The 25729-nt window shown below is 39.1% G+C and overlaps 1 pseudogene; it reads right to left on the reverse strand.

The window, feature by feature from the left end:
• LOC139725594 (uncharacterized) overlaps positions 1–25729 on the reverse strand; it is a 75556-nt pseudogene that overhangs the window by 39010 nt on the left and 10817 nt on the right.

Raw genomic sequence — 25729 nt, forward strand, 5'->3', positions numbered from 1 at the left:
TGTGTGTGTGTATTCTGGGCTGGGTGGTCACAAATGACAACTCTCAATGACAACACTTTTGGCAACAGAAGTGAAGAAATACAATTATTGCACTTAAGAACTGTAGCTTTGATGATTCACAAGAGATTGAATCTTACCTGTGCCAAAGCATCCACCATTAGACGGTTCTTCGGTATACTGGATGGCAACAGGGGTGTCATCGATGGACATATCATTGTTCTGCCGGAAAGCTTCGTAGAATCGTCTGCAGTAGTACTTGAACGATGTGAAGCCCTGCCATGGTATCAATCATAACTTTAAATTGTCAGCATCTTGACCAGCGAAAAATAATGACAGAACAATATCCTATCTCGTAAATCCTTCACTTTGAATAAAGAATGGGCGAATTGAAATCACTGGCGTTATGTGATCTAGGTTGCGATGAAAATTGCTTTAAAACTGGTAATTTTAATCAAATGAACCATCCCCTACCATGACTTGAAAAGTTATACCTAAAAGCACACCTTTTCATCGAGATAGATAACCACTGTTTGTTATACAAAGTACATCAGGACCTTTTCACACAATTCACATAGCGAGACAAAGAGTCAATGATCACAGAACATACCTGATCAACAGCGTCAGCTGGGAGTGATGGGTCCCTGGAGTTACCCTCAGGATCCAGGGTGAATATCTGGCCATGTCCAACCGTACTGCTGGAGATCTGTCCAGCCACCACCCGCACCTCCAGCTCGTAGGGAAGGACGCGGACGTAGTCCCTGGCACAGGACGTGAAGACCACGCCATCTAGCTTCGAGCTATCCATGGTGACACAGTAGGTGAAGATGTAGTAGCCCGGAGAGTACGTGGATGGGCTCAGCAAGATGTTGGCCGTGTTCGCATCTTCGATGTAATATGGGCTGGAGAGCGGCAGGCCGGTCAGATTCAAAGCCAGTCCGTCCATGAGGACCTCACCGCTAGTGATGTTGTATTCCTCCACAGTCCACTCCTTGAAGTTGTCGTTGATCTTGCAACGGATGTCTGCAACGCCACTGAGCGAGAAGTACTCGAACACTTCCACCTCCCGGGGGTGAGTGTAGTAGACGTGACCGTCGCTGATGGAAACCTGGGGTACATTGCAGCTCAGGTACGTCACGGCGAAGGCCTCTTCTATTTCCACGCTGGAGACGAGGTTGAATCCGTGCACAATGAAGACAAAGCTGCCATTGCTGCCATACGTGTGCTGAAGTTCTATCCGATTGGTCAGCAAGCCACTGTAGGTCGCCGCGGGATATCGGGGATGCCCGCTGCATGAGGCTTCTTCGCCGAAAATACGCAATGGGCTCTGATCGCCATAGTCTACCGCCAGACAGGAGTTGAAACCAATTTGAGCGACAGTGATGGTGAAATTCTTTGGCTGATTTGGAGTTGTGGTATCCCCCGTCGACACCTCTATGCCATAGATGGTACGGTACAGTTCGAAAGTGGCGCTGATGATGTAGGGGCCACTGATTGGGTTTGATGCACGAACCATGGCAGTGTACTCCCCAGGCTGAAAAAAAAATTACAGAGGTGATTTTGAAACTAAAAGAGCTAAGCTCTCAGGATGGCAATGTTCACATTAAGGCAGACTAAATTTATTCTTTGATTGATCATAGGGTATTGATCTTTCAATTTGCCATATTTGCAAAAGAATTTGAAAATCCTGACAAGGCTAAAGCATATCATCTCTTGTCTCTTCAAGCCATCATATCTTTTGTGTGTGAGTGTGTGTTGAAAGGTATTCGGGATCAAATGAAGACAATGTGGGTATTTCTCAGGAGGCTGTACTCACAAGAAAAGGAAACTTGTGACTATTATAAAATGATTATATACCAACGTTACATTATGCATCTTACATGGGTGATACAAGTTTCCCGACACCATTGTTGCACTTTTCACATGCATCACCAAAGTGAGGTGGTGGTGATTGGGGGGGGGGGGGGGGGGGGGGGGAGGGAGTGGGAGGGAGGGGGAGGGGTAGTGTTACTGGTAATCACATGGCAAACTGCGTGAGGGCCAAATGGCACTCTTTATTACCGTGCTATAGCTGTGTTCGTAAGTATCCTCTGAGGTGTTCTGAGGTACTGAGCTATCACCAAAGTCCAGGTATTCATACAAAATTCCAGTGCCTAGGAGGAGACAAGTTTCCAAACGTTGTGACAAGAGAAGTCATCAACAGCAAAATAAAACAACAAAAATAAAAATGCTAATCATAAAACTAAGCAATTATGGAAAAAAAAAACCAAGCATATATATTACACAAAGGCACACAAACCACCTGTCAGTAGAGGACATGGAAGTACCATTCTTTAGCAAGCTTCATGAGACAGAGCATGCATCTGTACCGTATGAATACAAATTATGGACATAAAATCTACCATGCCATTTCAAAACTGGGTTTTGTGTATATTACATTAATTTGAAATTTGCTGATTATCACTCTAAGAATTCAGGTGATATACCTGCTCTGTGACAGTTTTATCGGCAATATAATGTTTGAAGAACTGCTATGTGAGAGATGCTAGAGTGAGCATCAGCCTTGAGCATAGATATCATTAAAAGAATAAGGATGCATTACAGCTGGTTTATATTCAATGACTAGAAGCAAACACTACACCAAATAAAAGTCAATTTCTAATGCTAGCTTCATTGTACATAATGTGATGATAATCTAATAATGAATAACACTTATATTGCTCGCATTAATCAGGAAAAAAAATGCTGTACGAGCTGAAATTTTTGCGGTGGTTTTTATTTTCGCGAATTTCGTGAATCGCCTTTGAACCGCGAAAATAACAATACGCAAAAATAACAATGCGTGAATAGTAAAGTAAGTTCAGTTAGACCCTCGCAACCTCGAAATTAATAACACACGAAAATGTCCTCCTAGTAGCAATTCGCGAAAATATCTGTACGCGAAAATTTCAGCTCGTACAGTATTGAGGTAAGATACAGCATAATGTACATATGATAATTATAACAGCAACAACAACAACAAAATTAGGATTGAGTATGAACTTTCAGGCACTGAAATTGCCAGTAAATGATTAAACAAAATTGCAGTCATGAAGCTTATGGCTGTTATAATATGTGAGAAAATGTTTACTATGATATAGATATGAATCGAAGAATAAGATATTTTATGACCAGACACTCATCTTGAGAATGTAGGTAAATGCTGCAAACATCATACACTCCTCATCCGTATTCATTTCTTTTTTTAATTTTGCAAACTTAGTACTTTTGCAAGATTAACAATTCATCAGAACATTTCCTGATCGTAGATATGCAAAGTATAATTATTTCAATGAGAGAAATTGCTAAATTTTGTCTTGGAAATGAATGATGTGTATTCTACATCCATTCATTGCAGTTTTTGATTGCAAATTCAACCACTTGCAGAACTGTCTTGTCATTCCAAGTTTGTGAAATATTCTTGCAAAATATAAAGTGTACATGTGTAATTATGGTATACAAATCTCAAATGGTAACTGCATGCATTCAGACAAATCATAGATGACATGTATCAATAGAATATAATGACTACAACTTGTCTTTTGCTACATTTTATTACCAGATGATAAGAGGGGTCTGAAAATGATAGGCCTCTCCAATGGATACTGAAGACCGCTGTAGCCGAATCCCGGCAGAGGGTCGCCGTCTGGGGGGATTTCTGGCTGGTACAGGACTTCCACGGAGATGTCGGGGGAAATGACCCCATAGAGTTCCACCTGGCATTAGATCACCAAGAAACAGAGAGAAGCACTCTGAGGAATATCAGGGCATGACTAGTGAGCAATGACTGAGCTGACAAACATTCTCAGCAGACGACATGTAAATGTATGGATTAGCATTATAAGGTGTTTCTCAATACCTTGATAGTTTCTATATAATTTTCTTTGAATTCATAGGAGGTCTGCTATATCATATGGCACTAAATTTTTACCCAAGAAATTATTCATTGTGATATGAAAGAGACTACATGAATAATCATTCAAAGCCATGAGGAATTCATCTCTCTGAGCTTCTTCCAAGGACACTTAGCGAATGTGTGGTCAATCTGCTCATAATCACATAATCATATCATCTACATTCCATTTCCAAGAGATGGAGAATCCTGTTACCCTTTCTTCAAAGGTGACCTTGTTGATGAAATTCTCGATGATGACGGACACAGTGTACGTGCCCGGGAACTGGACGTTGTGGGTGTAACTCTCCAGGTCCCCCTGATTCTGCAGGGTCATCACGTGTGAGCTGTTGTCATAGTAACTGCTGCTGAAGGTGATGTTGGGGTCAGTACCATATGGGTCACTTCCCGCAGCAAGGAGCTCCACTGTGATGTTGATGTAACCTGCCACAAACACAAACAGATAGCATTTGCCCTTGATAACTTGATGCCTCTTTAAACTTCACTACAGTTTAGGGTTATTGCTTTTGTATTTTTTTTGCACTGAGAAATTTTGGCATTTCGCCAGCCAAAAGTGGCTCAAAAAACCAAGAAGTTTATCCAAAGCCTGAATAAGGAATTCTTCCACATGGTGCTTTGTTTTTTCCTTGTGTTACATCTCTTTATTCTCTGATGACGATTTCTTTTTATCTTTCATGAGCAAACTTTTAGCCATGATAAATGATGAATCAATATGTATGTTTTCAAAAGTGATTTGTCGATCAGTTCCATGCAGAAACAATAAATAAAATGAAAATGATAATACATCTATTTCTGATAAATATGTAAAGAATAAAAATATGCAAGAAATGATGCTTATAAAATGGAAATATTCTGAGATTCTATCAAGTGGGTATGGAGGGAACTGACCAGTCAGCATTATTCAGATACTTCTATAACTCTTGTCATTACATGCCTTTGATAAAATTGAGCAGATTTGAATGACCAACTAACAAGGAAAAGTAGAAATTACGCAGTGCGTAATATATGTCCCCGTCGGAAGTAGCATTTAGTAGCAAAATGTACAATATAGGTAAAAAGATCAAGGTCAAAGAAGTCAAAGGTCAAAATTCTATGTAGCAGTTTTGAAGCCCTCACCTAGTGCCATCACATAAAGCAAACGGAATCGAAATCGGGTTAGAAATGGCGAAGGAGTAGCATTTTGTAGCCAATGTACAATATAGGTAAAAAATCAAGGTCAAAGGTCAAGAAGTCAAAGGTCAAAATTCTGTGTAGAAGTTTTGAAGCCCTCACCTAGTGCCATCACATAAAGCAAACGGAATCGAAATCGGGTTAGAAATGGGGAAGGAGTAGCATTTGGTAGCAAAATGTACAATACAGGTCAAAAATCAAGGTCAGAGGTTAAAGAAGTCAAAGGTCAAAAATTCTGTGTAGAAGTTTTGAAGCCCTCACCTAGTGCCATCACTTCAAGCAAACAGAATTGAAATCGGGTTACAAATGGCGAATGAGTAGCATTTTGTAGCAAAATGTACAATATAGGTAAAAAATCAAGGTCAAAGGTCAAAGAAGTCAAAGGTCATAATTCTGTGTAAAAGTTTTGAAGCCCTCACCTAGTGCCATCACATAAAGCAAACGGAATCGAAATCGGGTTAGAAATGGCAAAGGAGTAGCATTTTGTAGGCATTGTACAATATAGGTCAAAAATCAAGGTCAAAGGTCAAAGAAGTCAAAGGTCAAAATTCTGTGTAGAAGTTTTGAAGCCCTCACCTAGTGCCATCATATAAAGCAAATGGAATCAAAATCGGGTTAGAAATGGCGAAGGAGTAGCATTTTGAAGCAAAATGTACAATATAGGTCAAAGGTCAAGGTCAAAGGTCACAACTGAAATTCTGTATAGAAGTTTCAAAGCTCCCATGTAGTGCTATCATATAAAGCAAACAGAATCAAAATCGGGTCAGAAATGGCGAAGGAGTAGCATTTTGAACATTTTGATCACACACGGACGCACGGACGGACAGACGGACACACGGACACACGGACACACACACGTACGGAGCCCGTTTCATAGTCCCCTGCTCGAACTCGTTCGGCGGGGACAATAAAGTGAAGAATTTCTTTTGCACAATTGCAAGACACAATGTAAGTGAACTTTTGAAAAAAAACGACAAAAAAACAAACAAACAAACAAACAAGCAAACAAGCAAACAAATAGTGTCTGCATAAAGGTGCTTTAGGTGAAAGTAAAACTTGGGAGTTGCTACCATTTTGGGTGGCGTCTGGGAATGGGTGAGAGGCGGGAGAGTCCGGTATGATGCGGTAGTGTTCCTTCTTGACAGGATACTGGATGTAGATGGTCGTCGTTGCCGTCTCGGCGCCATGGAGATTGGAGGCAGTGACCGTGATGGTGACCACACCACTGGACATCTGGTAGAGATGGCTATGGATAACATCAGCCAGGGGTGCAGCTTAGAGAAGAAGAAAAAAAAATGTCTCACGATTGTTCTATTCTCAACTCTTCCATATCCACCTTTACATATCAAGCACCAGAAAAAAATAAAAATCTTAGATTTGCTACTCTTTCAATTTCCTTCAATATTAATTAGTGATTCAAAAAGTCACATTTGAGCTAATTTGAGCTCTTTCTTGTCATGTATCATAATCCAATAATGACGATATAATAATTCCTGTAATATGATTACCCCATGACTTGCTTGGATTAACAGAATTTATCCTATACTTTATTCAAGATGAAAACTGCGCAACAAAAACTCATAATTATCATCACAAAGAGATGTTTGTTGTTGCTTTTGTTTTGCTTTTGTTCTTGCTTAGAACTATTTTCGTCTTTTTTTTTTGCTGCAGCTCTTTGAAAGTGAGATCATATTAATTGATCTGTAAAGGATTATTCCAAATTCAATAAAATTCAACCACAAATTACAGTGTATCAGCAAGTAGTACTAACAATGGCATTGGAGCAAGTGAAGAGTAATATGATATCATGAACTTGGTACAGATATTCAAATGCCGCTGCATGCTATCTATTAGCATGATCTGACTGATAATCCATGAATCTCTAGTAAGACATACAACATTAACCCGTCGAAGACGAATCCCGAGAATGCTCGGGCAGGTGTCTATGGAAAATGTGTGCTTTAGCAAAATCAGTCCATTCGCAACAGGTTAATAATATCAATGGAACCAGTCTGTAGAGTGAGAGAGTTCACAGGAATGAATAATATTTTTCATGCTTGTGGATTCTCTCTGCAGAAAAATATGACTCATTATTCATCAGTGGCTTATTGGGGAAAAAGCAGACAATTATTGCTGCAGAAGGTCAATGTGCCAGTGACGATGTAAATGATATCCATTATTGCATTCCCCATGATGCAAGTCGCTCTGTGGGCTTGCATTCCATTTCATTATGGGGAATGGGGGAGGTACAGCATAGACTCAACTGATAGCCAGAGCCTTTTGAATACAATATGGCCACAATTCTTGGCTTTTGGGAAATTGCATTGTGTGACAACATGCTACCATACACTTTGCATAACTGTAAAGGATTGCAGCTGTTCAAATGCAGCATTGCTCTCCATGAAGTGTCCACAAGTCATGTCAAAACAAGTATGATGTGTACAGACAAGATATCCTGGGATGGTTAATTGCGGCAAGCATAGTGGGAGGGACACATCCACTGGACAATCATTATCTCCACTGAAATATGGAATGTAAAGAAATCATCAACTTCTAATTACTTATGCTTTAATTACTGTTGGTTTGTTTGTTTGTTAGTTAGCTAGCTAGTTTGTCTGTGTGCAAAATAACTCAAAAAGTAGTTAATGGATTTGGATGAAACTTGCAGGAAAGGTTTAGAATGATACAAGAAACAGATGATTAAATTTTGGTAGTGATCGAAGAATTTTGAGGGAATTTATGAAGGATTTTTGATATTTTGGCAGGTAGGGTCAATTAACTTGGGAGTTCAGGCTGCGCATATTTGAGGTTTGCATGCGCGCACTAAAGTGCGTGCTTTAGTTTCTGCTAGAGTGAGGCGCGCCGTGCAGCTGGGGGTTTATGACGCAACAAAGGTTTCTATATTGGGAAATCGGGCGACTTTCAGCACACAATGCTGTAAGTACGTAAGGGTGGAAATCACTGATATCTCTGTGGAAGAACAAGATCAGTGGTGGAAATGAGCTGCATGCTTGGTGGAGGTCTGCGCTCTCAAGAGTGCTTTTCTAGTTTAGTATGTTTCTCAAGTAAAATGATCTCATACTACATGAACTCCAGTTCTCCCTCTTTGAGGCCATTTTCTAAAAATATGCCACTCTCCTGCTCGATTAATATGTATTATGCTTTTCTCCTGCTTTCAATCAAAAAGGGACTGCACAGTACTAGTTATGGTGAGGATTCAGCTTTATAACATTTTTTGGTGAGATAAATGAGAAACCTCTTATGAAATATGAAAGAGCATGTAATTTCAAGAAGGATTCAACGTTTATTTGATGAAAATAGGCCTTGAAATGGCTGAGATGCCCCAAAAAGTGATCCTAATAAAATTGACAGGCCATGACTTTTATTAGGATCTTTTTGTTTTTCATTGTTTTTAGATATCTCAGACATTTCAAAACCGATTTTCATCAAATAATCTTTTGATCCACTTAGAATTGTAGGCTCTTTAACATTTCATAGAGTGGTTTCTAAATATCTCGCAAAATGTTACCAACTGAATCCTCACCTCAACCAGTACTGTACAGTCCCTTTAAGCTTTCCCCTGTCCAACTTTAGTTTTGTCATATATGTGCTCAAACTAATGCTAACAGACCATCAGTGCTTCCCTAGAGTTTCCTGCACCAAGTCGCACGTGACACTACCCTTTGAGCTTATGACATGTGCTAGGCGCACAAGTATCGTGTGCAGGTTCATGCAATTAAAGTCTCCAGTTTGCTAGATAGTCCTGTTTAAGAGATGCCTTAAGGTTGGAATCGTTGATTAAAAATTACCCTCCTCACAAAAAGATCCCGTCATATTATCAGGAGCTGTGTAACATATTTAGAGGATAAAATGTAATTTTTCCACTCAATTTCAAAGCAGTGGTGCAACTCTTACAGACATCCGTTTCGTTGAAGATGACGCCATCTCCCCAGTCGATCTCCAGGGTGATCGGGTCGCCGGCAACGATAGATACAGAGAGGTTGACGGTCGATTCTCCGGAAAAATAGGGAACATCAGGAGTCAGCGCAATAGTCAGGTCTGTGCAGCGGAGAAGAATCAATTCAAATAGGCTGCTTTCACTTCATTTCCTTTCCACTTTATAAGCCTAACAGTGATTTAACAAATGGTAAACTGGGTGTAAGGTCTTTTTGTTCCAACAGATAGCAAATAGACAAATGAATATCATTCAGAGGGATTTTGCATGTTTAGAAGAACCCAATCACAAAGTTAAATACTGTAAAACAAGGAATTTTCGCGTGCACTTTAATTTCGCGAATTTCGCGAGCGCCAAGATTCGCGAAATTAAAATGCACGCGAAAGTCCATGTTTACATTATATGCATTGAACGCCAGTGGCACTTCGCGAAAATTTCATGCCACGAAAAAGGCTGACGGCTCCAATTCGCGAAAAATTCATGCCGCGAATATTTCATGTTTTACAGTATTTTAAACGGATATAATATGATTTCTGCATAATGAATCAGTAAGACATTTTCATGAATTATTAACATAGGTAATCATCATGGTGTAATGCTATATAAAATACCATTCCCCGGTTATCTTGAATATTACAATGCAGAAATCATCATTCTATGAGACATCGTTTTGCACTGTGTACATGCCAAGAAAATGTGAGATTTTGAATTATTTCTGTCAAAGGGAAGACAGGTAAATTACAGTTGTGTCAGTAGGCCTATACATGTCAGTGAATATTTTGACAAATGAATCAAAATCCTTAAAACTTCATCATATCACATGAAAGATGTCAAGAACAATAAACAGGTTGTTTGACATCTACAGTAGATGAAATCTGTTATCTAAAGTAGATGGTAACAAAATCTGACAAGCATTAAACTAACAAAGCTTTGACTCTTTGAATGGTCATTCAACAGGTCAGCCATTGGGGTTGCAATCCTAGCTGTAGTAATCTTGAGTTACATTAGCGCTTGCTAATTCCTATCGAATCGAAGTTGTAATTCCTATCGAATAGAAGAAAGCTAAAATATGATTCTTCTGGGCCCCGTTTTATCAAAAGATAAATTTAACGTTAAGTCAAAATAATCTATGATTAACCTCTCAAATCAACTCTAAGTCCACTTAATCTATGATTAACTTCCAAATCCACTTGAAGTCCGTCTTATCAAGACACCCAGAGTTGATATCAACTCCAACTTCCTAAAAAATCAACACATAAGTTTTCTCAACTGCTCCAAATCTATGATTAATCAGACAGTTGACAAATATCAACTTAAGTACAAACAGTCTGGGTAGACTCAATTGTAAGGCAATTTACTGAAGAAAGATGACTGTCACACTTTCCTAGTCTAGCTGCGGTCTTGTCACAAATGTTTGTCTGTTAACTGCTCACCTTTCTCTAACATTTTGTTGCGTTTCTTTCATGTAATTATGATCTTTTCCTTACATGAAATTCACGATCGGCACGCATTGCTTACGCGACTGCTGCACGTAAACACCCTAGACAGCAGTCTGATCAATCCCAGCCTGCATGCCCGGCGCCTCGGACTGCCCGCCCGCCAATCAAGCCATCGCCAGCAAGGGCAAGTAACCGAGTACGCTACTGTAAGAACCGCGTTTGTGTGCAATGCAAATCTTGCCAAAGAACCCAGAAGGGCAATTCCACGGTAACTGACGTTACACGTAAGGATTTTCATGAAATTGTTTACCTTGTAGTTTTGTGAAGGAAAGCACCTTGGGCTTGCTATTAGCATTGATGAATAAGTTCATGAGAATGAAGAAATAGGTGGAAAGTTTTTCTCTCAAACTGCATTTCTTATCACATAGCAAGTGAAAATGTGTCGGTAACTGACGTTACGGAAAAAGGACATGGGAAATTATGGTGTAGATGTAAATGGAAATATCTCATGTCCCTGACTTTTAGCCTTTATGTGTTTAATATGGCAATACACCTAGGTTCTTAGGAACAGGTGTGCAAAATAATGTGCACTTTAGTTGTCTCCTTTTACCACCATGCCAATTTCAGTGAAGGCATGACGGTAACTGACGTTACGTAACTGACGTTACGCTTACATTTGCCATAGGGTTTACACATGCAAAATCATGATTGGGAATAGCTATGTGATATTTCATAATTTTGACCATTCAGAATGATTTGGTTGATATGGAGTCATACCTTGGTTCATCAGTCATAAATACACAATGAAATGAAACAGTAGTCCATTTTCTTTGTGTTCTATGAAAACTTAAAGGTAAACATGTCAGTAACTGACGTTACGTAACTGACGTTACACATACTTTGCCGTGGTGTTTACAGAGAACTAATTTATTTAACAGGCTATTATACTGCTGCAATGTACCAGTGACAATCCCAGGCAACTACAGCAACAAATTAAAACAAAATCTAAAGACACAAATAATATTGGGTGGGACCTTAGGGGGCACCCCCCCCCCCCCCCCCCCATGCCATAGCACAGTTGGGCAAAAATAATGTAAATGCACAAGAGGATATTTCTTGACATTTGTCTGAAGATTTAACTTTTATTCAACATTTATGATTACACAGAGCCATTAATAGATTAAGCAGTTCCAAGTATAAATATATTGACATGACTAAGGGCTTTTTTGTTTGTTTGTTTGTTTGTTTGTTTTTTAATGAACAGGAAAGTTTTTATCTTGTGCTCCACCCATAATACCTTGTAGTACTACACAAAACATGGATATTTTTGTGCTTGAAAAAAATATCAGAATATCTTCCAGGTCATGGGGAAAAAAACATGTATCAACTCATAAATATGCATAAATATGTATGAAATCTATTGTGATGTATTTCTCCTTCTTTTCTTTATTTTACTCCTGATGATCTCCATCATCAATTGATTTAAATGAAAAGTGCCGCATTTTTAATATTTCTCTGTGAAGAAGAAAAATAAATGCTTTTTTGGTCAAAAGAGCATTACTGTTTTATTCCTAGCTTGAAGTAATTTAACTGTTTTTCTTTTCCTTTTCACTGATATATCACGGCTTGCAAATACATTCGAGATACCAAGAAATTGGACTTTGCAATGAAAGAATACTAAAATCAATATAAAAACTCTTCCTGTTCATAATTATCATGTGTTGTATTACAAAATGTCCCTGCATGAATAGAATAAAGTAATCAACAAATACACACTGTATGAACAATTTTTTTAAAACCCTATAGAATCCTCTCTCACTTTGAGCAACATCAGTGTTAAGTTTCAAACAATAATGAGTACATGCCCTACGTACCATAATACAAGATGAGCCATGTTAACTACACCACACATTTAAGTGCAAGAGAAGAAATATCTGTTTGTGCATTTGCCTTGAGGTAGAAACTTGACTAAGCTTCCTGAAAAAAAAAAAATGCCAGCAAAAGCAAACATTGGTGAAGATTGTTAAACTGTTGGTACTAACATACAGCTGTGCAGAAGTTTGTTTGTTTGTTTGTTTGTTTTTATAGAAAATGTGGTTAACATGCAATCATGTCACTGATTAGGCCTACAAACTTTGGTAGCTTTATCATCCCGTAGGACTGGGAATGTACTAATTTGAGTGCATATACTGCATGTGGCAAACTAAACTTCCAGATGATTTAACCTTAAACTTGTGCTGAATCAAAAAAAAAAATGGTAAATGAATGAATAAATGAATTTAGAAATAAAATAAAATTTTAAAAAAATATCCATGGACATACCATGGCAATGACATCATTCCCTATGAAAGGGATAGCTGCTCTTTGTTGTAAGTTGACTTCCCAGATGTATTGAAATGGTCAAAAGTCAAAAAATTTGCCTCAGTTATAATTACTGTCATGGTAACTGACGTTACATACTCATGTATGACGTTTCGGTAACTGACGTTACACATTTTGAAGTGTTCATTTTGACTCGCCAGTATGCCAAGTATCCTTATTTCTGGTATTAAAATAAAGGCATATGGGCATACATTAGAAATCCCAAGTTACATCATACAGGTCACTTCCTTTGATGAATAAACTTAAAAATTCCTTGTTTTTGGTAACTGACGTTACATCCATCATTATCAAAGTAATTAACAGTTTTTATCAAATTCTTTAAAGCTACCAGCTTTTTTTTCTATCGTGTGGTAAAAGACTTCTTTGGTAACTGCATACATATGAAAGATTGTTGTTTAGAGTACTAATAAAGTGGATATACAGAGAGTAATTTATGCGACAATACACTCTTTTCGCCATTGAGTTATAGGCATATTCTGGCAGCCATTTTGAAATTCAAAATGGCCGCTTTTATTGAAAAACATAATGATTCTTAAAACTTCAACTCAAGTACTGTCTGAAAATGTATGGTGTTTGAAACAAATATCATTTTTAATTTTTGGCACCTGTGTCCTAGTTACCGTGGAATTGCCCATATGCGAGGAAATGCAATGATTTCTGACGTGCGTAGGCCTACGTAGAGCTAGATTGTCAATAGATACTAATTAAGAGTTTAGTAGGCCTATACAGAAAATAATGAGTTTAATTCTATAGCACCGAGTACGAAAGTAACTTGAGATCTAAGTCAGGCTAACCAGTAACACTTAACAGGCCTATTCGTTCAGCGAGTCGATTGTACTTACCGTAAACACGTACCATACTGCAGATTAGAGCGTCTATTAGAGTCTAGAATTTTGACAATTTACATGTTGATGTATGTAGACTTGCGATCTATTCTTTACAAAGCCGATCTGCGCCGTAGAGGTAAAAACAAGCTACTGTAGTCACCACACTCTCACAAGTTTCCATAATCCTACACGTTAACACACAGGACTTGAAATAATGCATTGGTAGGCCGGCTACACGACCTTCACATTGGGCAGTCAGTTACTGTACGTTTTTAGATCCATTTCAATGAATACGTGAGTGTTTTAATAATCCTATGTATGTGCGGAATCTTTACGGTACGCGTGTACGCAGATTTTCGTTGAGCTCGGGATGTGCTAGATCTATCGACCTACTTTTTTCAATACAACGCAAAACGGCGTATTTTGCGGTTTTGTTGCAAACTTAATACTTCTAATTCAGCGGCTGTATAGCGCTAATAATACTGCGTCACACTAGCAGACTACGAATCCGTGGCCATGGCAAACAATCATGTTTTTGTTGTTTGTTTTGCTTAATGTATTGTTCTGTTTTTAAGCAGACAGCTAGTACCGGAAACCAGCCTCGTCCCGTGTTTTTAGTTTTGACTAAATCAATAATTAAGTCACGGTGAAGAGCTATAACTATAATCGACTATTAAGTCTCTTCGTAAAACGGAAACTTGCAGTTGATTTAAAGTTATAGCAGACTTCAAGTTGGATAAAGTTAGCGTTGATTTCACAATCAACGCTAAATTTATCTTGATAAAACAGGGCCCTGGTGGATTAATGTGGTATCTTCAATGATCTTGTGTAACCCAATGAACAATCACCACATTTTGACAAGCTGTGAAATTGGAAAAATTTCATGCATGAAATGAATACCACAGGTAAAGAGAATCATAACCATGTGATCACCTCTCCTTTTTTTGAAGTGGCGAAGAAAGCAGTAAATCATAATCAGCCTTTATATTGTCATGACTATCCAGGTATTGGTGGTTTATTGGGAAGCATTCATGCAAAGTAAATATCTCCCCGTTCACATGCACCCTTTCTCCCTAATGAGCCCTAAATGTGTCACCCCCCCCCCCCACACACACACGCACACAAACAAACTAACCAACCACAACACAAAAACAAAACAAAAGACAAAAGTCTAGCACATGCTTACTGATGACTGGTATCTGGACTGCGACTTCACTTTCCACCACCTCTCCCTCAGCATTCACAGCATTGCTGACATTGGCTACGACAGGGTATATGCCAATGGTAGGATACGAGTGTTCAACTGATGCTGACAGCACCTCTGTTGCAGCAACGCGAATCTGAAACTGCCTGGCGAAAGCTGGTACGACTGGACTCAAGACTCCATCTTGGGTTGGGGTCATTGAATCCACTCTGTACCCCACCGCTTCTCCGGAGCCAGTCATGCCTTCATAAGCCACTGCAGCACCTGCAGCTCCGACGGCAAAACCGAGGACATCGCCAATGTTTGCTGAAAACGTGCGGTCAGAGACAGGCAGCTCAATATAGTTGTGTCCGACAGAAGTGGTAGCATCGTAGATATACTTGACGGTGTACTGGGCACGCGGATCGGTTGTGGTGTTGGTGACGTAGCGGCTCGGTTTGCTTGGGCAGGTGTTTACATCACTAGCGGACACACAGCGGCTCTGGGTGAGGCAGTAGGTTTCCGTCCCAGTGGAGCATGTGTCCTGATACATGGGATTGGTGGGTAGACTCTCGTCATAAGCACATGATGCGGAGCACTGGTTGTCGATCAGGCAGTAGCTAAGACCAGGCCCAGTACATGTGGGTCGTAGAATCTGAGGTGTGAGATTAACAGCAAAAGTGGCTGATATAAACATTGCATGACTTGCTCTTCACTACATTGTAATAGCAGTGAACAAGTTGACGGGGTCTGACTAGAAATCACATTTTCTAGTTACCATATTATCATGCTTATCCACATAAGAAGGCCACATCATCTCAAGATAGAAATAATCTCTTGTCATTTCAAAGCTGGAAGCTGGGCTGGTACATGAAGCTCAATATTTTGACCAAACCCTCATAGAAGCAATACTAAAATGTAATGAAATGAACAAACAAAAGAGGAAAAAAAAACCAAAACCAAATGTAAAAATGTGAAAAACTTAGTGAGTTTGTAGAACCGAAGTTGAGGTAATTGCTTTAACCCTAAAAGTCCTACAGCAATCTTCTTGCAGAATATGAATCCTGGTCTCATTGAATTGGCAAGTCTGAAAGCTACTGCTTGTCCTATAAAGGGGGAAGAAATAGATAGAACTGGTTAAATACATTAAATCTGTAAAAAACAACAACAAGAAAGCAATAAAAAAATTGTAAACTTGAGAGAAGTCTTCTCATGTGTGATGCTAATTTAACAATCAATTATAGAGTTAATAATGTGGAGGTATTTGATAATGCTGCAGTGGGAATGTACAATGGCATATAGTCAGAATAGGGCTGAAGTGAAAGTTATGATAAAACAAGAGAGCCCTGGGCCCAGTTCTTGCGTGAGCACCGGATTTCGTCCTCAAGGAACTTCAGCTGAGGCAATAATACACAAATTATGACAATATCTGTGGATAGCTGCCGCCCCCTTTGGCAGCACCATCCAAATATTGGGTATTAGGTTCCAACTCTATACTAGAAGCCCCTCTGGGGGCACCACCACCACCGTTTGTACAGACTATGATTCCCTTCCTGCAATGATGATTTCTGTCAAGTTTGGTCACCAGTTTTCAAGGAGAAGATGAAAAGGTGAAACAGTTTATGTGCGATGGACACTGCATAGCAAACGATCAACACAACACGAGACCACAGAAATGCAAATTCTTGGACTCGACAAGTTAAAGTTCTGTTCGATACTCACCAGGAATTTCATCTGGCCACCTGATGAGGCATAGACCTCAAGGGAGCGCACAGTGCCGGTGTCCAGGAACTCAAAACCAGGAAGAATCCAGATGGTATCCTGAGTGGGTGCTTCGAAGGCGAAGGAACTTTTGGCATGCTGGGCCACTCTTCCTACGGCAAACATGCTTGGAGCTGCAGAAACATACACACAAGTAAATGAAAGGATGAACCATGGATCTATTCACCGACTCCAAAATACAAAACCACAGATGAATACATTCATACAGAAAAAAAAAAAATCATATAATTGAGTACAATACATAAAATATCAAATTCAAAAACATGGCACATGGGAAACAAACAATAGCATTAGTGCAAATCAGCATTAGAAACCTTCAAGACTATTGGTGATAAAAAAGGTCAAATAATTATTTACATCACAAACAAAACAATTAAAGAAATAGATATCTACTGTATACGCTACATATTTCGCGGGGGTTTTACTTTCGCGAATTTCGCGAGTCGGGAGCTATTCGCGACATTAACAACACATGAAAATATTACCTTCCAAAATGAATCCCTTGCCTTGATGATACGAACATTTCAGTACTAGTATACCATGTCACGGCTTACCGAACAGACCATACTGGCTAAGCTTGTTTATGCACGTCCACGTCTACTTACAAATACTGTAGAGAGCCAATCCATTATCGCAAGGGGACCACTCATCAGAAATCTAGCGCGATGGACTTAACCACTTCAAAAATGTTGAATTCTAACTTACTAGTTCGCAGAGTTTGGCAAGTCTTTTTCATGCAGTCTATAACTAGTATCATTCTTATTTGCTAGTAAGTTGAAAATTCACACTTTCTTTGCCACTTCATATTTTCTCTGGTCCCCCAATTGCAAATTTAACCACTCGCGAAAATGTGTGACAGCGACAATTCGCGAAAATTTATGTACGCGAAAATTATAGCGTATACAGCATACTAGCTACTCAAGTGCTTAGCTTGGGAAATGAATGCTTATACACACTAGTCATAATACAGTACACTGACCTTTTTTTTATTTGTACCTAAACATGTACACACAGATATGTAGGCCCTAAGTATCTCCACTTCACATAATGGCAAATATACTAAAGTGGCACTGCTTAACAACAGTATTTATGTTTATAAATAAAATATCAAATTTGATTTGATTTGATTTCTGGATTTTTCACAAAGTAAACAATGTCACAATAAACTCTTTCAAATACAATTGTACACTGGAAAGATGTCTTTCCAGCGGTTGCTTGCTTACAAGCACTGACTGCTTCCTCAGCTGCCATGCAAACAAATTGTGATTAAATTCAAGGTTGTCTGATAATTGCTACTCGATCACAAGGCCAGTCAATTATAACTTGTGTTGTACATAACTTGTACGCTTGATGCAGACAATATAAGTGTATCAGTTGATAGGTTGCTACATAGACAGACTATTATCACAATGAACCTGTGGGCACAAACTCAAATGGTTAAAAAAAAATAAAATAAGTTGGCATAAACTTTTAAAGCATGGAATGTACGTGAAATACTGTGTCAGATAGCTATGCCAGTGTTGAAAGAGAGGTACACACCTTCCATTTTTCGCTTGAGAAGACTAACACGGCAATTTAATGACAATCAGCATTTATCAAAAGACTGATTTTATATCCATTGAATATTGAGGTGTTGCTAAAATCAAGAAAGATTTCTCTATCATAAATATACTTTCCAAAAAGGGTCATCTGTCAATTTGCACATGAACATGAGAAAGAACTTTGTAATGAAATAATGAGTTTCCATACTTAGTTATGAAATGTTTTCCCCTGGTGGTTAATTTTTTTTTTCTCCATCTACAAGCACCATACTGGTACAGTTCACAGTATGATCAGCCTGCTGATATTGAGTACATAACTTGAGGTGAAAAATTTGACTAGTAAAGAAATATTATGTCATTGCAATTTCGTGGCTTACAATGGTATTGAGCAATACAGGTATAACAAAATGCTTACATTTCAATGTAGCTAAAAACCCTTCCCATCATATTCCACTCAAGATTCTTAATTTTTTTTTTTTTTTTTTTGGGGGGGGGGGGGAGGGGGGGCTGAATACTTTATTTTTCAAAGCAAGCTCAGTAACATTTATAACTATCTAACGAAGAGCAGTTTCTTTGTACTCACTGCCTATGTAGAAGGAAGAGCCAATACTCAAACTCAGGGTCATGTCAGACCCATCTTGGATAGTGAGGCTGCAGTTGAAGGATTCGTCCGGCTCGACAACCTCTGGACAATCGAGGGCGACATCACTGATGGCCACATATGCTGTCACTTGAGCGGCAGCAAAGTCACTCTGGTCAATTAACAAAATCGTTCATGGCAAAAGGAAATGATCAAGATGGTGATGGATGATCCGTAACAGTTGAAAATGTTCATTTGATGATATTCTGTGAATTAGAATTATTGGATTTTTCATTTACTTGAAAACATGAAAATATGAGGAGTCTTGCAGGGGCTGCAGAACATTCGGGGGGGGGTGGGGGGGGCCCCCCCCCCCCCCCACCCAACTGCTTAGACAGGAAGAATCTAAGTCCCCCATGGACAGAACTTTTTCAAAATCATATGGGAGTTCAGATTTGTTGTTATTTTTCTTTACCTTACCTAAGGTTTACATTACCACTATTTTGTTCAATGGCCAGTAGGCATATTTGCCATTGCAGTTACATCACATTTATCCAAGAAATATTGAAAACACTGCTGCTGTAGAATGTAAGAAGTCTATCATGTCACCAAAATAAATATCGTGAGCAGATAGTAGAACTCTTAACACTGTCACAAGTCACTGTCTAATGCTATGGCAATGTAACACCCCCCCCCCCCCCATAAACACAAACAAACAAACAGCAACAACAAAGGATTAGGGATTAGGGGTAAGGTCTAGCGGCGTTTACTTATAGACACTACTTAACAGTTACATGTAGCACTCATCATAGCAGATCTTGTTAAAATTGTAATAAGAAATGGGAACTGGAAACCACGGCGGAAGAAAGGATTTTTGGCAACTTGTAACTCTAACATGACAAAATGGAGAAGCTATGTGTAATACTACATAGGTCTATGCCCCTAGTCAACAGATATAGACCGTTCTACATACATAACAAAATTATAACCTAACGTCTGTCGTTACATCGTTTTCGTACATCCTAAAGAGCCGAGAAAACGAGTGAATTCTTGAAAGAGATGAGCTTACAGAAAGGACATTCTGGGCGTGAATACTGGCCACATACTGTCCGGGAATGGCATAGACATGAGAGCGTATCGAAGCATCAAAATCCGTCGCGCGAGAGCCGTCTCCATAGTCAAACGATGCCGTGGTCGCTGTACCAGATAACGAAGCCTCGAGCGCTTTGCTTTGGCCAACTACGAAAGCTTCGTTGGTGCTGTTCAGCTGTACGGCAGCCCGCTGAAGAGTGATTTCGAGGACCCGGAGACTCTGGGCACCCCCGCAGTTCTCGGCAGCATTGCCGCTGCAGTCGATGTCGCACGATCCTGTGTCGGCCCCGCTGATTGTGTTATCGGCGCACAGGCAATAGCGCCCCCAGTGACCGCTGCGTGCTGGTAGTCCAGTAACCCGCAGGCCTCGGCGCAAGAGGCGTGGTCAAGGTCGTCCGGATCGTAATTGCCTGCTGACGTTACGAAGATACGGTTGTCGACGTCCACTTGGTAGCAACCACCAACAATAAATGATGCTAATGAATAAGAGAAAATAAAAGCAAACATTGACGTTTTATTTCCTTATATTCGTTACGTAAGAGTAAGAAGTAGATTCATTACAGGGCCGGCGTTACGTAACGTAATGCATACCGGTACCCCAGTTTTAAGCACCCTTGTATGGTCTACAAGAACATCAAGTTCAAGTTCAAGTTTATTCAAAGTTTCCACAAAACAAAAATTACATAAGAACAATAATATTCAATTAAATTCAATTCGATTCAATTTATTTCCACAAATCTGATAAAAAGGGTAATTACATCGTAAATGACAGCATACAAAGGACATCATAAAGGCAAAATAAAAAATATACAAAACATAGGCGTTATATCAAGAGAAGTGGAGGAATCAATATAGGCTTAAACCAGCCTTTCAAGGTCAATCCCAAGAAATATACATAACATCAACAAGACAAAACACACATCATAAAAACTTAAACAGAAGACATTACAAAGTACAAAACCTATAAAACAACAAGGCAAGTGAGCATAATGTTAATCCTTATACATAATAATTTGATTAAAAATCATACAAAAGCAGAAAAATTATTGACTTAATAAATGTATTTTATATCTTTTCTTAAATAAATTCAAACTGTGATACACTTTAAGTCATTTGGCAAGGCATTCCATAAAGAAGGACCAGTATAACAAATTGTTCGTCTGGAGTGATTATATCTATAATAAAATTTTGGGATTTACAAATTATAAAATTGCCGAGTATTATATGTATTTCTAACCTGAGTAAAAGTAAAATAATTTTCGAGAAACTTGGGCAAGATATTATTAAGATAAGAATACATAAGAATATGTAACAAGGAATACATTGTTGAATATATGCGATTAAAACAATTTGCAGAATATTTGAATATAAATTGACAATGCATGTAGATGCATTATAGATGTAAAGTGGGGGGTCTTAGAAAAGCAAGCTTGTATAATAAGACCCCTGAAAAAGCAAGTTAAGACATGTAATATAACAACTCACTAATATATATACAAACATATTAAAGCCATAGAATAATTCTAGTGGAATCCCTCAAGAAGCGCAGCAACCACACCCCATACAAAGACCAAAAAAATTGACACCAAATTTATTGCCCCTCCCCCTCGAGTCAATTAAAAAAAAATATTTTAGCGGCTAGTAATATATGACAAGAGGGAGCAGCAATTTGGTCCACTTTGAGGATGGAGGCCGGGGGAAAATACATTTTGGATGACAGCTAGATCCAAGTGTGTTCCAATCTCGGCTGACAAGCAGAAAAAACAAAAAAAAAACATTAAAAAAAACATGGTTGCGCCGGCCCAGCACATAGGCTATAGGGCCTACATGAATTTCTTTCGATTGCATTCTTTCTTTATACTGTACTTTTAAAGAGCACATTCAACCACATTCTCTATTCTCTCCTAAGTTATGCACTGTTATCGACTTATTAAATACAGTTATACAACAACAGAAATCGTCTGTATGCATTACCGTATTGCCTACGGCATGTTCATCATTTTATTCGAGATCAAAATTAACAATAGCCTAGTTGGGTTTGCCAGCTTCACTTTGCAGAATCCAAGTTCAGTCAGTCTGTACAGCCTCTCATACTTCGCCAAAGTACACTGAGATCCCTCTCCAAACTTTTATTTGCTATATACCGCTTGCAAATGTCTACAGCTGCAGGCCTACACGGTGAGTGGGATTCACCAATCGTTAACATGGTCAAGGAAAAATACTTTGGCAGTAACAATGTCGGCTTGTCATGATCAAAAGCAGCGCACCCACACACACACAAAAAAAATGGTTTAACACTGCTAAAAGCAACAATATTGTGCAAAGGAGTTGTGTGCCAATGGATATGAGGCCGAAAATGTACCTAATACTTTCTCTTTAAAAAATGTGTCCCATAAGTAAGCAACCTCTTAAACAGTAAGCAGACTGCAGAGACAATCTTTGATTAGGACCTACAGTGTAATTTCTCGATCCGTGCGATACATGCACTAAGTCATGACCATTGTGATATATTGGGCATTGTGTAGGCCTATATTCATTTTGATTACTATATACAGTAATCCGATATAGTACCTTCACGCATGTAGGTCTAGAGGTTATTCTTTATTATAATTTTAACGATCTTTTGTGTACATTCAGATTTCGTCTTAAGTTTTTCTTTCTTTGCCAGTGCCAATATTTGACAGCGTCTGAATGTGCCATGCTTCGAAAGCCAAAAAGCTATAATGTGGCTTGATTGGAATTCCTCATAATCGTGGTATTATCACTCGGCCACGTAAATAGGGCCTACAATCAATTATTATAATGTAAGAGCAATTTTCATGGGGGGGGGGGCATTTTCGTAAAACGTTTTGTGAGATTTTTTTCTGACAAGCTGTTAAAAACTATATATCCTTGTGCTTGAGAGCAAATTAGTACAAAAAAAAAATACGAAAAAACTCTTCATGAAATTGCCCCGCGGGTCGTGGATTGCGAGTCGCTTTTATACCAATGATTATACTGCAGGCTGGATTTGACCATGCATGCGAGCAATATTTCTATTGATAGCTATAATGGTGCTTCTGCGTGCAGAGGACGTGGTTATTTATTCATTTTCAGACCGACTCATCTCAGAAAGATTACTATAAACTATTGATGTCGTCATCGTCAACGGAAGGACAAAATTGGTGGTCCCAGCGCAGACAAGTATATATTATTAAAACGTGAGGTCCATTGTACACACGTTTTTTGCTGTTTGATGTTGAACTGTAGACCGTCGGTAGATGAGAAGTCATGTACTCAGAAGAAAAAAAAAATGTCATCAGAAAAAAAAGCGTGTGTGTCTGTTTGTCTGAATGTATGTGTGTGTGTGTGCGTGTGTGTGCTTGTGTGCGTGTCTATCTGTTTGTCTGCCTGTGTGTGTGTGCGTGTGTGTGTTCCTGTTTCGACAGTATAGGTCCTATTATATTTTTTATTATTACCTGTAACTGATGCTTGTCATTATTTGAGGGCTAAGTGGAGAGCATTAATTATACATGATAAGACTTCATGGTCATCGAATTATTCTTTGCCTTCTGCCGTCAGTCGAAAGCAACTCGAGTTGCTCTATAGATTGGTGGAAGAAAGGGGGCAGTAGACACTACAATAGACACAGACAATACGATAGAGATATACAGAGGCATCAGTGAAGCTAAGAGAAATGACGGAAAGTTTGGGGGAAAAAGAGAGAAAGAAAGATAAAGCAGATGCAGAGGGAGAGAGGGGGAGAGGAAAGGGGGGGGGGGGGGAGGGAGGGATGGAGAGGGAAAGAGTAAAATGTATGAGACAATATAACCAAACCCTTGACTTATCAATTTCCTGTTAATCAGTGGCCGCTGAAGAAACGAGAGTCAGTCGCCATCCGCAGAACAATAGGAGTTCACGTGGTCGACCACAAAGATGCTTGTTACGTCAAGATGGTGTGCTAATTAGCAGGACTCTAGTCTATTGAACAAGAAATCGATAGGCCCCTACTTAATCATCAAGATGGCTGCTCAGCAAAGATGCCGTACTATATCTCGAATCACCGAATACATAGTTCTGTGTTTTCTGAGAACCGGCTGATAATGTAAAAGCGCGCGCTACATCTAATTACATTATGTACAGTACCGTATGTTCCCCCCCCCCCCCCAAAAAAAAAAAATACAACGGGACCCTCCGCATTAATATCTTTAAAAATAGTGAATCAATCCAAATACAAATTCAGGGTATGAAACTATAACTCATTGCCCACATCTTATACAGAAAACCCCATTCGACTTGCTTCAGTGGTCAAAGAGAAATGAGGAATTTTGTAGAGAATGACTGTCAAGAATCTCTTCCCTCCAAGTTATGTCTATTGTATTCACACACAATAACATCGAAGTGCTAAACTTGGAAGAATCAGACTCATGACATGGTTTACAACTTTTCACATTTCTCTGTGACCGCTTAACCAAATCGAATGGTGTTTTCTGCAAATAGAGCTAAGATGTTATTACCCTGAAGTAGCATTTAGATAGTTTAATCATATTGGGTGTTATCAATGAGAAAATTTGATTGTATTTTTTTTTTTTGGGGGGGGGGGGGCACTGTAGGCCACTATCATAATGTGGATCACGAGGCTGATGCGTAAGATATCGTACCTGAATTTCTTTACTGTACAGAACCCTCAAAGAAAGAAAAAAAATGCGCATTCACAGCAGCGTCACAATGGGATTACCTTTAAAGGTGCAACTTTCTGGTCTGAAAGGTGCAAAGTTGCACCCACAAACATGCTCCCAGTGTGACACTGATCGGCACCTTGAAGTGCAAAATTGAATATATTTTTCCTAAAATAGCTTTAATTGAGCTATATTAGATATGGGCATTCGTCGAGGGATTTTTCCTCCCCCCCCCCCCCCCCCGGCCCCGTACGTTGTGAAATCAACGAGCAGCATATAAGAGAGCATCGAATCAATTTGAAAGCAAGGAAATCATTCTGATCATTGTAAGAAACTCTCCTTTTTGGTCTGCGTGTCTGTCTATCTGTCTGTCAGTCTCTGTCTCTATCTGTATATCCACCTATACAGGGTGGCCCAAAAAGAACGGAATACCTAAGATTTTTATTTATTTTATTGTTCCTAATATGTCATTATTTTGTACACTATTGGAAAGGCTATTCTTTTTCCAAAAGAATGACACAAAGTTCTTTCATTTTGGTTAATGCATCATGGTTTTAGGACCATTTTTGTCAACCCTTGCAATTTTCAAAATGTGATCATTTTGCATTCTCAGAGACACCGAAATCAGCGAGAATTCGGCTTGCCATAGAAGCAGTAACGTTCACAATGTGTGGAATGTGGCTGTCATTGTCCGTTACCATTGTGAATGAGACGACCTGACGACAATATTCACACTGTCCGCCCCACGTTTCGCACGTTGCGAACGCTACTGGTTCTACGGTAAGCCGAATTCTCACTGGTTTCTGTATCTCTGAAGGTGCAAAATGATCACATTTTGAAAATTGCAAGGGTTGACAAAAATGGACCTAAAATCGTAACGCATTAACTGAAATTAAAGAGCTTGGTGTCATTCTATTGGAAAAAGAATGGCCTTTCTAATAGTATGCAACATGATGACATATTTGCAACGATATTGCTGAAATTAAAGATCTTGGGCGTTCCGTTCTTTTTGGGCCACCCTGTATATATGTGTGTGTGTGTGTGTGTGTGTGTGTGTGTGTGTGTGTGTGTGAGTGAGTGTGCGTGTGTGTGTGTGTGTGTGTGTGTGTGCGTGTGTGTGTGTGCGTGTGAGTGAGTGTGCGTGTGTGTGTGTGTGTGTGTGTGTGTGTGT

Source organism: Diadema antillarum, unplaced genomic scaffold, assembly GCF_040938485.1.
Source record: "Diadema antillarum isolate AM-2024a unplaced genomic scaffold, OU_Dant_1.0 scf00000017, whole genome shotgun sequence".
Taxonomy (NCBI): domain Eukaryota; kingdom Metazoa; phylum Echinodermata; class Echinoidea; order Diadematoida; family Diadematidae; genus Diadema; species Diadema antillarum.